This window comes from Onychomys torridus, chromosome X (genome assembly GCF_903995425.1).
Source record: "Onychomys torridus chromosome X, mOncTor1.1, whole genome shotgun sequence".
Taxonomy (NCBI): Eukaryota; Metazoa; Chordata; class Mammalia; order Rodentia; family Cricetidae; genus Onychomys; species Onychomys torridus.
The window spans coordinates 93,933,634-93,948,004 of NC_050466.1; the positions used below are offsets into that span (position 1 = coordinate 93,933,634).

At 41.0% G+C, this 14,371-nt stretch overlaps 1 long non-coding RNA gene across 2 annotated transcripts; it reads right to left on the reverse strand.

Annotated features, from left to right (window-relative positions):
- Nucleotides 1–7,218: 7,218 nt before the first annotated feature.
- LOC118574293 lies at nt 7,219–14,096 on the reverse strand. 2 transcript variants are annotated; one of them, XR_004943713.1, is made up of 4 exons: nt 13,823–14,096; nt 12,214–12,287; nt 10,248–10,302; nt 7,219–7,342 (listed from the first exon to the last, which is right to left on the reverse strand). It is a non-coding gene; the product is annotated as an uncharacterized LOC118574293 (long non-coding RNA). The 2 variants fall into 2 exon arrangements; XR_004943714.1 differs by lacking the exon at nt 7,219–7,342 and adding an exon at nt 9,561–10,140.
- Nucleotides 14,097–14,371: the final 275 nt, after the last annotated feature.

Here is a 14,371-nt window from a genome sequence, read left to right on the forward strand (position 1 = left end):
GGTTCTCATCCACAGTGACCAGATTGAGCAAGTCTACTATGCAAATCAAGCTCAAACAGGCAAAGTAACTTTGGGGTGGAGGGGGCATAAAAAATGGTTCATAAGAATAATAGAATTTCTGTGTTTCTGGTTCATTTCCTTGTCTACAGCAGAAGAAGAGAGATGTTTACAAGGGCAGTTGGATATGGGATGCTCAGAAGGCCTCCACACAAGAAGCATCAGCCTCTTTGAGACTATATGGATCACTTGTTGGTGTTAATTCAAGCATCAGAAATTCCCTAGGCTGACCCTAGAAAAAAATATTGACACCGTAAATACTGAAGTAGAGAAGTAGAACTAACAGAGGAAAACTTGACCTTGGAAATGTAAAGTACTTGTTTCAAGGGAACCAATGACTTACAGAGCAAGAGCAGGAAATGGTCATAGAGATATGTTAATTGCCAAAGCTAACTGTAACAAGCAGTTCCCAAAGGCTAGCAATTATAAATGACAGGGAGACTTTGAGTTGAGAGCAGAAAGAGGCTGTAGCTATGTAGGAAGGTGAACCAGGAAAACTATTAAAAAAAAAGTTAGGGGACTTTATATGTGATCTTGAAGGAAAGAGGAAAAATGGCAATAGGAAAGATGAAGGGGCACAGGAAATGCTAGACTAGAACACAGCAGTTATGCTCAGTTCTAATATTAAAAAGAATTTGCAATGAACCATAAAGGTAGAAATAACTCTTTTGAATGGCCATACATATATGTGATTTTTTTTCAGGTCATGGTAAATGAATTCACATAGGTACTTATAAGATGAAATTGAAATGGGGTGCTTCTATTAAAGCAACCCCCCAGCCAGCCAAGCCTGCTGTTACAGGACTGGAATACTAGCTATGAGGGAGACTGAGGCAGGAGGATCACAAGTTCAAGACTTTCCTAACTCCCAGTGGTGGTCAACTTAATGAGCTATATGGTCTCAATATACAATGTTCAAGAGTACTGTGGTTGTGTTTCAGTGGTAGATAGCTTATCTGGAATGTGTAGGGCCCTGGGCTCATTTCAATACACACTGAGCTGCTCTCCAGCTCAGTTCAGAGACAATTGATTTTCCAAGCATGTTCAAGCTAATTGTTTGCCTTTTTGGAGGCTGCTCCCCCGTCAGGTTTCCTTCACAGCAACATGTAACTTGCACATCATGTCAGAATCACCAAAATTTAGGCAGGCACCAGTCTATTTCACAGGAACCAACTCTCAGGAAGAAAGTAGCAAGAGCTTTGAGGATCCAGAACAAACTTTAAGAGTGTACACTCTGTAGTTTATAGTCTACACAGAGAAAAAATAGTTATTTGTTACTGCACATACCTATATCTTCATCAGACTGGGTTATAGCAAGAATTAAGTTCTAGTAGGTACTTGCTTTGTGAGTGTATCTGTCAGTGGTACTAGAGATTGAACCTATGGCTTTGCACATGCTAATTAAGCATTTTACCATGGAGTACCAGCAATTATAAAGTTAATATTCATACCACCGTGATTTGTATATGGTCTGAGTGTGCCTCACAACTTCATATGTTGAAATTTTCCCCCATTGTAATGTATTAGGAAGGTACAAAATTAATTCAGTAATAGTGTTTAGAGACAAGGCCTTTAAGAGGTGACTATGTTTAAATAAGGCCATTATGGTGCAGCTCTCATGGTTGAGTTCTGGTAAATTAAGGCAAGAGGGAAGACACGGAGTCACACACATGTCCCTTGCCCCTTGTCATATGATACTCTTTATAGCCTTAGGACCCTGGTTGCAAAATCAAGGGGCCTTGAACTAAAGTAAAGTCTTTGGTTTATAAAATCTCCAGTCTCCTGTATTTTGTTACACAACAGTAAATGGAGTAATATAGACATTTAGGCTCAGCAGTGCTGTTGTAAGTACTAAAAGAATTTATGTGCATGAGAGTGTTTAAAACAGAGCCTTGTAGAGGATAAGACAATATATGTATGAGCTACAGTCGTCACGATAGCTGTTGTTTGTTGTGGCTCCTGATGCTGTTACTGTAAAAGAAAACATCTTAGAGTTTCTTGAAGCTATTATATGTTTTCTTTAGTTTTTCCTCACAGGTTTCTCCAAAGATGAGAGTGGTTAGTTGTCACTGCTCTTTCTCCGAGATACCACCCCCACCAAGAGCTAAACTCTAGAATGTGTCCCCTGGACACAAGGAAAGCTTGCCCTTCCCTGCCTGATGTTCCACAGCATCACTGAAGCAAGCTACCTCGCATATCTCACTACTATTCTTGTGCAGACATGGAAAAGATATGAACGGGCCAGCACACACTACACTCTCTGAGAATTAACCTAGAGCATACTGCTTCCATTCCTTCGTGTGGTTCAGTTTTTCTTCCTTCTTGCACTTCTCAATGCTTCTACAGAGTTGCACGCTACTGACTAGCCACAGACAATGCATTGTCTTATCCTTAGCTAGGCCTTTAGGCAGCTGGGACTGGTGGGACAGGCTGTACTCCATAGACACTGGTTCATTCCCATTGTAGCTGGAGTCCTCCATCTCATTCCCATAAGAACCTCATGGGAAGGAGAAACCAAACTCACCTCCCTTTTCAGGTAAAGGGCAACTAAGACATTTACATCCCCCCCCCCCAACGAGTTCTGTCACAGGCATCTGCTTACTTTCTCCCACACATTAACTGATCCTCGACTCCTGGTACAAGCCTTTGTATGATCATAGGGATTTAAACATCCTTGGTCCAACTACCATAACCTCTTCCTACACCTACACCACTTATCCACGTCCTCCGTCACACCCAGAATCTTTTTGTCACCAAAAACTACCCGACCTGTGTCATCTTCTATTTATATATCCTATTCTCGGGCTGCTTTTGTCCCACTGAGAACTTTTCTCTGTTTCTATCAGTTGCATTTTTAGAACTCTTGATTTCTCCCAATTTACCAGCCTCATTCAGCATAATTACCTTCTCTGACTGGCCTGGGATCTGCAATCCATTATCTCAATCACTGCCTTTCCATACTCTCAATCTTCTCCATCATCTCCTGGTGCTACCTGCACAGCCACATTCTGCTGCTTCAGAAGAGTTCTTCCTGGAAATCCTGTCCACTTCCCACTCTAACCACCTCTATAGCCTCATCTTTCCACTGCTTACCGCCTTAGCTCCTGAATCTTTATCCATGTCCTCTCTAATGGGAACATTATGTTCAAACCTCTCATCTTTAAGGAAAAGCCTCTCAGCCTTATCTTTCCTTATCTCTTGCTGTCCCCTCCTTTTCTTCCTAAGGTTTTGGAATAAATAGTGTATTGTTACTGCCTCTTCTCACAGTGCAGCCTGCTTCTGTTTCCTGGGTACATCCTCTTATCATTATCAGTACTGTTATTATAATTAATAATTGTACTGTAGCCACCACTAGACATAAGGACCTCAAGAGGGAGTATCTTGTCTAACTGAGCTATGTGGCCCCAGAGCCTAGCACAATGCTTGATTGATAGGAGGTGCTCAATAAACGAATTATGTCACAAACACTTACTGAGCACCTACTAGGAACCAAGCACTATATCGGCTCTGTTAGAATCCACAGCATTTGGGCCCTAATCCATCACAAACCCACATTCAAGAACCATTGATTCTCACAGAAACCATCTCTCTTTTGTGAATGCCCATGACCACTGCTCTGTGCTGGGCCTTCCTTGCAAAAGTCAGTCAAATTTTATTGAATAAGCCTGATAAAACCCAACAGATTGCAAAAGACTAATTGCTCATATAAATGGCCATAGATAGGTTTGTTAAGGGGTCTGGAGCTGACAGTGTGTTTTCCAGGCTTTCAGAACCAGTTCTGAACAGCTTTAGGGCAACACATTCACTTGCAACTCTATCTCAACATGGCTAAGCTCTACTAAGCTTCTGCATGACCTTGCCCTGGTCCTTTTCTTCAGCATCTCTCAACAAATCTTTGTTTCCAGGTTTTTGTCTTCCACCTTCAAACTAGTGAAGAAGTTTCTTGGTCTTCTACTCAACAGTATGAAGAAATACCAATAGCAGAAGTTCTGCTGAATTCAGGATCCCACTTCACATAATGTACTTCCCCTTTCCACTCAGAGGCTACCTTTGGTAGCTCTGCTTCATTCTGCCAACTGGATCCTATGCCAAGTGGACAATAGGAATAGGATTTGGTTTTAATGGCCAGGGAAAGGCTTCACAAACAAGAAAGAGACACTTTGTGATTACAGTTCAGCAGATGGAAATGCTCTGGCTAAACATGAAGATCTCTCTCTCTCTCTCTCTCTCTCTCTCTCTCTCTCTCTGTGTGTGTGTGTGTGTGTGTGTGTGTGTGTGTGTTTCATAGTTTTCTTCTTGGAAGGAGGCAGCATGTATAATGCAAGATCAAGAGGTACAAAATGGAGTAAGTGTTCTCCCCACTCCTGCCAGGGTCTCCTCTCTGGGCGTGATCACTGTTTCTTCTGTGGCCTTCTAGAGATGGTGGATATATTTACAAATACTGGCATAGCTGCATTCTAGTCACTGACTTAGAACATGGCCGAAGACACCATAAGCAGAGGGAACTGGTATGTGTAGAAATGTTAAAGTAGGAAATGCCCTTTCATCCAATATACTCTTCTTAAGTCCAAATCTGTCTTAGTAGCCTTTTCCATTCCAGGGAGCCCAAGTTCAAATTTTCTAAACCCCTCCTGGTACCAAGGTCTGCAGTTTGCAGCGTATAGTCATAGCCCCTGTTTCTTGCAACTTTGGTACAGTTCTGTGAAGTCACTTTCTCCTTAGCTATCTTTGCCTTAGAGTTAGGCCAATTAATAATCTCTGCACCTCCACTGTAGCTAGTTTGAAAAACATTTCCATGTGCAGCTACTTCTAACCACTTCCACTGTCCATTTGCAATTTTATCTCTATCCCTCAGGTCCGTGTTAATTCTTATAGGCAACACTGGAATTTGGAATGAATGCCTACCCAATGGCCTCAAGCACGTTAGGTAAAATCAGTTGGCCTAAGTACTGTTAGAGCTCCCTAGTATTCAATAAATAATTGTTTCTTTCTCATCCTCTCTCTGATATCTCCTTCCCACCACCCTTTATCCATTCTCCACATTACATATGCATGTGGCTCATCAGATGGTGTACAATTTATGAAATATGTCTTTATGTCTTTTCTCTAATGAAATTAAGATCAGAACATTAGAACATAACAACTTACCTGAACCCTAAAGGAAGGTACTAGGAAATTCCAGGTAGATATATCGCAAAGGAGAATCACTTCCAATGCCTCTTAAATCATTGACTTCAGAATCTAGAGTGGCATCACTGTCACTTAGAGGCTGAAAAGGTCAATACTTACCCTCCATTGCAACCTCAAAATTCTACATATCCTTTATGACTCATCTCCAAAGTCATCTTCTTCCTGAAGCCTTCCAAAAACTAGGCCAGTTCATCTGTTTTCACAGAAGTCTGAATGAACTTTTTCCTTTCTGTGCATTGCCAAAGGTGAGTCTGTTCTTCCTGGTCTGATGCAGTACAGTAAGACTCCATTACCCATTCCAACTCATCATCCCACCTCCTAAGGCATGTCCAACTAAATGAGGTGGGTGGCTATTGAGGAGCACATTAGGAGCTTCCCTCAACTTGTGTGTACTAAATTAAACTTAGAGTATGCTTTACCCTGAAACTGATTTACTTTCGCCTTGACCTAGTGCAGTGCATATGACGTAAGTGTAACTTCATTTTTAACTTATATGGCATCTGCTTTATTTCAATGAAGTTAAAATGTTTTTCATGTCATTAATGTTCTTTGAAAATAATTTAATGATTTTATAAGGCTTTCATCTTGTTTCAGTGCATAGTATATCTGTCCCCCCTCTTCGAAGGCTCATCTATTTTTTTTTCTATTTTTGCTTTTACAGATAACATAATACTAAAGGTGTATATAAATCTGTAACTGAACATCTATTTCTCAGAAGACATACTTTGAAGTTCAGTTTCTCAGTCATGAGGTACTAAGATTTATCCATGTTTTTATAGACATTACCAAGCCACTTTCTATGACATGATTTAAACCACTGTTAGTATACAAGAATGATAAGATCATTGCACTGTGGCCAGCACAGTTCATAAATCTTTTCTAATATGATAGGCAACAACACTGGCCTGTCATTGTTACTCCAACTTGAATTCTTTTATCATTAGTAAAATGGAAGAGTTTTTCAATAATGTTAACATGCATGATTTGTTTGTCTCTGTCTTGTCATTTAACCTACGTATTTCTATAGCTTGCTTTTTGATGATGATCACATTGTTTCCCTTATAAATTGACATGTAGTTTATATAATCAGCATGCTTGCTAGCAATCATGCTTCTTGCTATTCACAATTGATAAGTTTGATAAAATCATGGCAAACATTGTACTAGTGAGTGCTGGCCCATAGCATATAGATCTGATTTATTAACAACAAAATCACAACCAGCAGCACTGTCACACATGACTGAAGCTCATGTGATACCCATAGTTTATCTGTAAGGTATCTTCCAGCCTTCTTAAGCTTAGACACTAGACAGCACTATGGGGAGTGTTTTGAACAGTGAAATCATCAAAAAAAATGTAATGATTGTGGCACTAAACACACCATGCAGAAAGCTTTATTTATAGCCTAAGATTGGAAACAAAAGCCATAGTTGGGAATCTGTATTTATCCAAATATGACCACATAAATACCAGAATTGATCTTTGGCTTATCACTAAATTGTAGCAAAATGGGTGATTTTGCAAATATGCAAATCATATAAGGACAGAATGTACCTTATTATATTACTGTCTGAGTGCCCAGATGACCAATTATATTTTAATGTCATTCAAGCTTTTATAGAATTTCATTTTTAATTATGTAAGCATATAACTCTTCCCTTTTGTTATTTCATCTATTTGGTTTATCAAAAGCTGAAATAATGTAGTCACCTTCATTTTGATGTATACATGTGTGTACATATATGTACATAATTGATTCTAAAAATTCTCTTTAATAATACACCTGAAACTTCACCTGATGGATGATGTGTGAAATCATTTGGAAAGGTACCAAACACAGGTCATAATGACCCATCATGAGCACTGTGGCATTCCAGCTCCCTGTGTAGTCTCCTCTGAACATAGGTAGGCCGGTTCTGGAATACATAAGCAATTGCCAGAAAATAGAAAAGAAGGGCAGAATGGCCTTACCTTCACCATTCCGTGAAGGTGCTGGCTCTTAGGCCACTTAGTACTGAGGGTGCTGATCTCTCCAGGCCACAAAATGCTATTCTCTGAAGTGCTTCTAGAGCTCATTCTGTGCTTCCCTGTGAACCTGTTGAATCAGAATATGGGTCACTGGGTGTCTGGAATCTGCATTTTTAAATCATGTTAAACTATATAGAACATGAAGTTTACCATTCAATCTTTTTTAATCACAGTTCGGTGGCATTTACCACAGTCCCACCGTTTGCAGCTGTTCATCTCCAGAACTTTCTCAGCTTCCCAAAGTTGAAACTTTGTACCCATTTCACAGGAACTCCCATCCTCTCTCCTACCTCACCAGCATTAACCACTATTCTACTCTGTCTCTTGAATTGCCATATCCTAAGTAACCCACAGAAGTAGCATCTTACAGTATTTGTCCTTTTGTGTAAAGAAAACAAAAGGTTTGTTTTAATAAGAAAATGGCCAGTGCCAAAGCACATCCATGTCTCATGCAGCATCACTTATTTTTGAAAATTTTATAGTTCCCAGGGACCTCTGAGGGTCCCAAAACCTTCATGAGTCAAAGTGACCTAACATTAAGAAACTATGTGAGAGGACTAGAGAGATGGCTCAGAGATTAAGAGCACCTGTGGCTCTTGCAGAGGACTTAAGTTCAGTTCCCAGCACCCACATCAGGCAGCTCTCAACTGCCTGCAACTCAGAATTCAGAGGATCCAATGGCCTCTATGTGATATGGCAAAAGACTGAATGAGGAAGACACTAAGTACAGTTACCAAAAAAAAAGAAAGAAAAAAAAAAGACCACAACTCATAGATGTTTTATTTAGAAAATATTGTTTCCATTCAAAAATGTTTTGTGAACTGTTTTAAATTTATTTCTTGAATTAGTAGATTTTTGAATTCTGTTTTCAGTTTTCTAACATGCTAAATATCAATAGACAGAGCATACATAAACAAAATGTCCAAGGATAGTATAAAACATTTAAGAGTGCACAAGCAAACTGAGTATGTGTACACACACCTATACTTCCAGGTACTGCTGAGACTGAGGCGTGAGGGCTGGAAGTTTGACACCAGCCTAGGCTATGTTCATTCCAGGACAGACAAGGCAATTTAATGAGACCCTCTCTCAAGACTCAAATCAAAAGAGGTAGAGGTGTGGCACAGTGCATAAAAGACATGGGAACCTTGGTTGGATCACCAGTTCTGAAAAAAATAGTGTATGTAAAGGGTCCTAAAACAAAATTGATAGCCAAGTATGATGGCACACACCTGTAATCCCAGAACTCAGGAGGTTAAGGCAGGAGGATTACAAGTTAGAGGCTCGCTGGGCTATCAGAAAGATCACAAGTTAGAGACCAGCCTGGGCTATATAGCAAGTTCAAAGCCAGCCTGAGCTACATAGCAAAACCAGACTCAAAAGGGTAGGGGTTGGTTTTTTGAGATGTGGTTTCTCTGTGTAACATTATTGGCTATCCTAGAACTTGCTTTGTAGACCAGGCTGGCCTTGAACTCACTGAGATCCACCTGCCTCTGCCTCCCAAGTGCTGGGATAAAGATGTGTGTCACTACCACTTGGTTAAGGAGGGGGGACTTTTATTTTAATCTTTTCTACAATAAATGAGACACAGATTAGCTCAGAATTGGGCTTTTTTTTTTTTTAAAATAAGATTCCCAGGGGAAGCTCATGAGTGTCATCACCAGAAATAATCAGCATATCATAATGACTCAGGAAGATAGTATAGTTTATTAGGTATGCCTACTAAAACACTTAGGGAATTTAGCTCTAATACATATATACATATGGCAGTGTTGAGCCAAAAATACCAAAATGAATTAATGAATCCTTAGGATACACCAGTAAAAGGATAGTGTCCAGAATGAAGAAGATGGTTTTCCTTTTACTCCACACCATTTTGGGACTACTGGGTTTAGCTTTAGAGTGCCATATACCAAAAGTGACAAAAACAAAATACAGTTTTGTTAGCTCAAAAGGACAAATGAGCTAATAAGGAGGCTAAGATACAAGACAAATGCAGAATTGTTAAGTCTAGAGGCTAATCTCTAGAGCTATTAAGCCCAGAGAACTGGAAAAATGTGGTTGAATAGCCATCATGTGGAAGAGACCCTTCTGCCCAGGTAAGGCCATCCAACACATGTGGCTAGTAATTCTCAAATCTGTTTATCCAGAAGGGGGCACTGCTCTGAGCTTCAGCCCTGCCCAGGTTCCCTCAATCCAGACTTCCTCAGGCACCTCCCACTCCACAGGACTAGAATCAAATTGTTAATCCTATTTTCACAAGTAAAGAACCAGCCGCTAAAAAAAAAAAAAAAAAAATTAGTATATTTCCTTCTGGGCTCCAGAAAGGGAATTAGTCCCAGTCTGCCTGATTCTCTGAGTGTGTACCTTTACATTTCCATGATGTTAGCTTATCTAATAATCAGGAAGAAATGAAAACACAACCCTACAGACCTATCTTGTAGCCAGTTTCACAGGGGATTTGGTCTTGCCTCAAAAATGAGTGTGCTTTGAAGCCTAAATTTTCTAGATTATATTAAAAATTAATTTCTGGCACTATCAGGGACAAAATCATTAAGTAGAAAAACTTGGAGAGGTCCCTGCCCCTCTTTAGACCACACTTTCCTGATCATTAAAGGGAAGATCTCCATGTCTTCTTATAAATGGGTCCTTCCAAGTGTCTATAGTGGACAATGTTCCGGGGAAGGTACAGACATTATGAATAAGTGCTCATGCCATTTGGCCTGTGTAATAGCTCAGCTGTGTTCCAACCTTATCCTCCAGGACCTGCTGGGCTGCAGGCTGATCATATATCTTCACAATACTCTCATCAACTCCAGGCACCCAGCCCAACATGACGTAGTTGTGCATAGTCCTGATGTGCCTCTGGAAATACCAGTGTGTTACTCAACAGAAGTGATCAGGTAAGAATGAAAACCCTGAGGCACATACAGTACCCTTCCCCATACCCCAAGATCCCATGGGTCACTTACTAGCTTCATGGCCTTGGACAAGTCATAGGACTTCTCTGAGCCTCAGTTTCCTCATCTGTGAAAACAAAATGGGGAGGGGGACAACATATAAGGATAAGGATGTTATTTAACTGGTAGGATAATTGCTTAGCATGCACCAAGTCCAGAATTGACACACATCTATGATCCCAGCACTTAGGAGCAGAGGTAGAAGATCAGAGGTTCAATGTCATCCTTGGCTACAAAGCAAGTCTAAGGCCAACCTGGACAATGTGTCAAAAAACAAAAAAGGCTAGACATATATTATTTACCTAACTGTTGTAAAATTTTATGTTTTGGGCTGAGCCAGGATAGCTAATGCCAACTCTGCCTTGGATAAACTAGTTCTTATCAAAGTTCCCCCTTCTGTGCCCTTCCATTCTGATAATTGCCCCATCGTCCACCAGCCAAAGAATATTCAAAGAACTAAGGCTACATCTGGGGACTCCCAGCTCAGATACTAGTACAAATCAGGTGGCTTCTGCTTCTTTTCAAAGGGAGCAAGTTCCTTCCCACTGAGGTCCAGGCAGCTCTGCAGCAGCCCCCACCCAGTCTCTCATTCTGCCTCTGGAGGCCAAATTGTACAGACAAAAGCCTCCTAGTCATGACAAGTCTAATGATGTCAGAAGGCAACAATCATGTCCTATTCACTTTCTAGGCTTCTTTCCTTGATCTCCCCTTTTAAAGAGAATATATAACCAAGCACAGTACTTGAGATACAGTTCTACAAATGCTGGTCAGAAGAAAACAATCAACTCCTGCAATTTTAGAGTTTATCCAATAATTAATATAACCTGTTTGCATTAACTTTTTCACCTTAAACACAGCTTCATCCATTAGAACTGTAATTTCTTAAAAGAATTTTGTCTGTTTTATAAAACAAGCATGAGATGTCCTACTTGCTCTTATCAGCTTTATTTTGTTATTGTTGGATTATCTTTGTGGTCTAGTAAATTCTTCATAGATTTCTAGCTCTGTCATCCAGCACATTACTTGCCCCTTGCATTCCAGGTCTGTCTTCCCACCTCCTAAGTGTGCTATTCTATGGCTCCACCCAAGACATGAACTAAAAGGCTGAAGCCAAGCCAGAGCCAGGTAGAGCCCTGCGACCTTCTACCCAGGAACTCTCTACAATGGTGAAGCTCAATATTTTTCCTAACTTGATGTGCCTGAGAGACCATTCATTTTCATCATTACACTGGCTTACATAGCATCTTAGAGACTCAGGGAGGGGCAGGCCTCCTGAGAGGAAAGCTGAACTGGGAGAAAGGTGTTTCTCCATGCGCTACTGCTAATCCCAAAGAGAATGGGTTCTCATCCTCCACACTGAGTGAGAATTCCTCATCCAGGAAAAATACAGACAATAACTGATATCCTTTGTGAATGGGTTCTTCATGTGCATGGGTGGGTCTGGGAATTAAATAAGCAATGTATGTTAAGTATTCAGCATGTGTGATCCCTTAAAAACCACATTCATAATCTAGCTAGAAGAGCAATGCTGACTCATAGTTCCTCCATCTTGTGCACAGAGCACCACAACAAAAAGCTTTGTCATGCTCTTCTCTGCCCTACAGACACATTGTAATCATCAATTACTTCGTTGATTTCATCAAAAAAGGCTATATTTCCTGGCTCCCAATTCTGACTACATGGCATAGTTCCCTAATAGGAATATTGTGGACAACACTATCATATTATCCACAGCCCACATCATCACACTTCCAGCTGCTCCTTTACCTGATCTCGCTTTTTACAGGGCCAGTAATAGATCCAGTCAAGTTGACCAAGGCTGTCCTTAAAATCAGGTAGTCCCAACATTTTTATGGCTAAAGGGAAGATTGTGATACCCCATCCTGCTCACCCCCACATCTCTGACATGATCCCCACCCCCCACCCCCCACTCCTGCCTCTCCCATCTTGGCTCCCTGTGGCTCATGATGCTGCGTACCACATCTCAAGGTTTCCAGTCACCACAGGTCCAGCGTGAAGTCGAGAAAAAAGTGAATCTGCCATCCAAGAAACCTGTGAGTGTGTAACACCAAAAGACATTTTATACTGGGTTTCTCTAGTACTTCTTGGGTAATAATCAGCATTTTATTATAACAACAGCAAATATTTACATGTATGCTTTATAGTTTATAAAATTCTCCAGTGAATAATTTTTTCTTTGATCCTCAAAATAGTTCAGAGGCTTCATTTGTAGAAAAGCACTGCTAAAAAAAAATTAGAAAGAAATTGTCTTTTTCAAGCTAAACTATACACACACATACACAAAAATAATCCCTGCCACACAATCCAGTTTAATAAAACAAAAATGTTGAAGGCCAGCTACTTTGCCCCAAAAGGCATTAAACTCTAAGGTTTCTATCTTTTAAGGAAGATATTAGCTGTATTTTAGAAATAAGTATAATTCTCTAAAAGGTTAATTTGCTCAGTGTTTACACAGCAAATAACAGATGGCACTTAAAGCCTGGGTTAATTCTTTCCGTCTCAATCCTGAGACGCCATTCAACTGCCTTCAGTAAAATGGCCGCCATCCTCCCTTTGGAGAAATGGGCAGTGGCTAACTGAAGCCATCTTAAACACACAGAATCCTAACAAATTCTCCATTTTTTTAAAATCACCTTCTCCTCTAGGCATCCAAGTTTCTAGATCATTCTAGAAAAGCTTTTTCTCCTTAGAGGTAGGGAGCCGCAGAACCGCATGCAACCCCAGCCAGCTGCGCCACCCAGCTTTGGCCCCACCCTCCATCTTGCAGCAGTACATCACTCGTCATCGTCATCAAGTCACGGGGTCTGCCCACTGTCCCACTGCATCAGAAATGCCGCAGTCTGTGAAAATGTCATTGTTTTCATCCTCCATGTCTCAGCCCCATCCTTTCCACTGCAGTCCCCACAAACGACAGGAACACACGCACATGACGGAAATCTAGACCACACAGTCCAGTTTCTACATAAAGCCACAGCCCTGAGGAGAACCCATGCCAAGGATGAGAAATGAGGTACTATTCTCAAGCTGCCACTTCCTCAACCACCTTGCTAAAAAATAATTAGGAAGCTAATGCCCCAGCTCAATTCTCATCAACTCACTCATTCATACCTTGTCTTGCCTAATGTGATTAGCCATTTCTTCAACGTGGCTCACTCCCTCCTAATTTAAATGGCTAGTTCAGTTAAAGGGGTGAAAAGGTTGTCATTTGTGGAGTGGGACTATCAATCAAATAGCCTGAGGTGAGTCACATACAAAGAATGGCCCTAGGAGCTGGCCTGCAAAGCCAGGCATCATCACTGCACCACAAACCACCCAGCCTCGGCTCCAGCCTGCCAGATGACGTCAGCATCCAGACTGCCTCCCAGATCCTGAATTTAGGGCCCCAAACCCTGCAATGCCTCCTAGAAATGACCTTTCAACCTCTAAAGATATATTTAAAAAATCACTTTCAGGTTGTACTAACCTCCTCTGAGCCTTCCTTCTATCAAGCCTACTTCCTCTATTTTCCTGTCTCCTTATCTGTTCTCTCTTCTTTCCCCCAGATTACCTTCAACTTTTATAAATACCTGGATCCTTGTCTGGCCTTGAGTCAGCATAGTCTTCAGCCATCTTCCTGAGCTTGCCGACCTCAGGCTCCAGCTCTACACAAATAGCTTAAACTGGCTCAAATGGATTTTAACTGGACAGAAATGATTGTTTTCCTTTGTCATAAAATATCTAAAGTGATCAAGATCAATTTCTGGCCATTTCAATCCACTTGGTCCAGTTTACAGCGCTTACGCAGGAGCTAGGCACTGAGGGGCTCAGGATGCATCAGGAAGGAGATGAAACTGCGTCAAATCTGCTCAGAAGACCAGTGGGGGACAAAAAGGACCTGATGCTGAGGACCATACCATTAGTAATGGTGACGCTGGAGGGGGAATCAGAAAGAACCTAATAGTCCATGAGGTAGGATCAAACCACTGTGGACCCCGGGGGAGGGGCTAAAAGCCTGATGCTCAATGACGCAGTATCTAATCATTCCTGTGAGAAAGGAGGGGAAAGATGCTGATGCTCAGCAGATAGGAACAAACCACTGCCATGTACAGGGAACTGAATGGGGCTGCTTTAGTGCA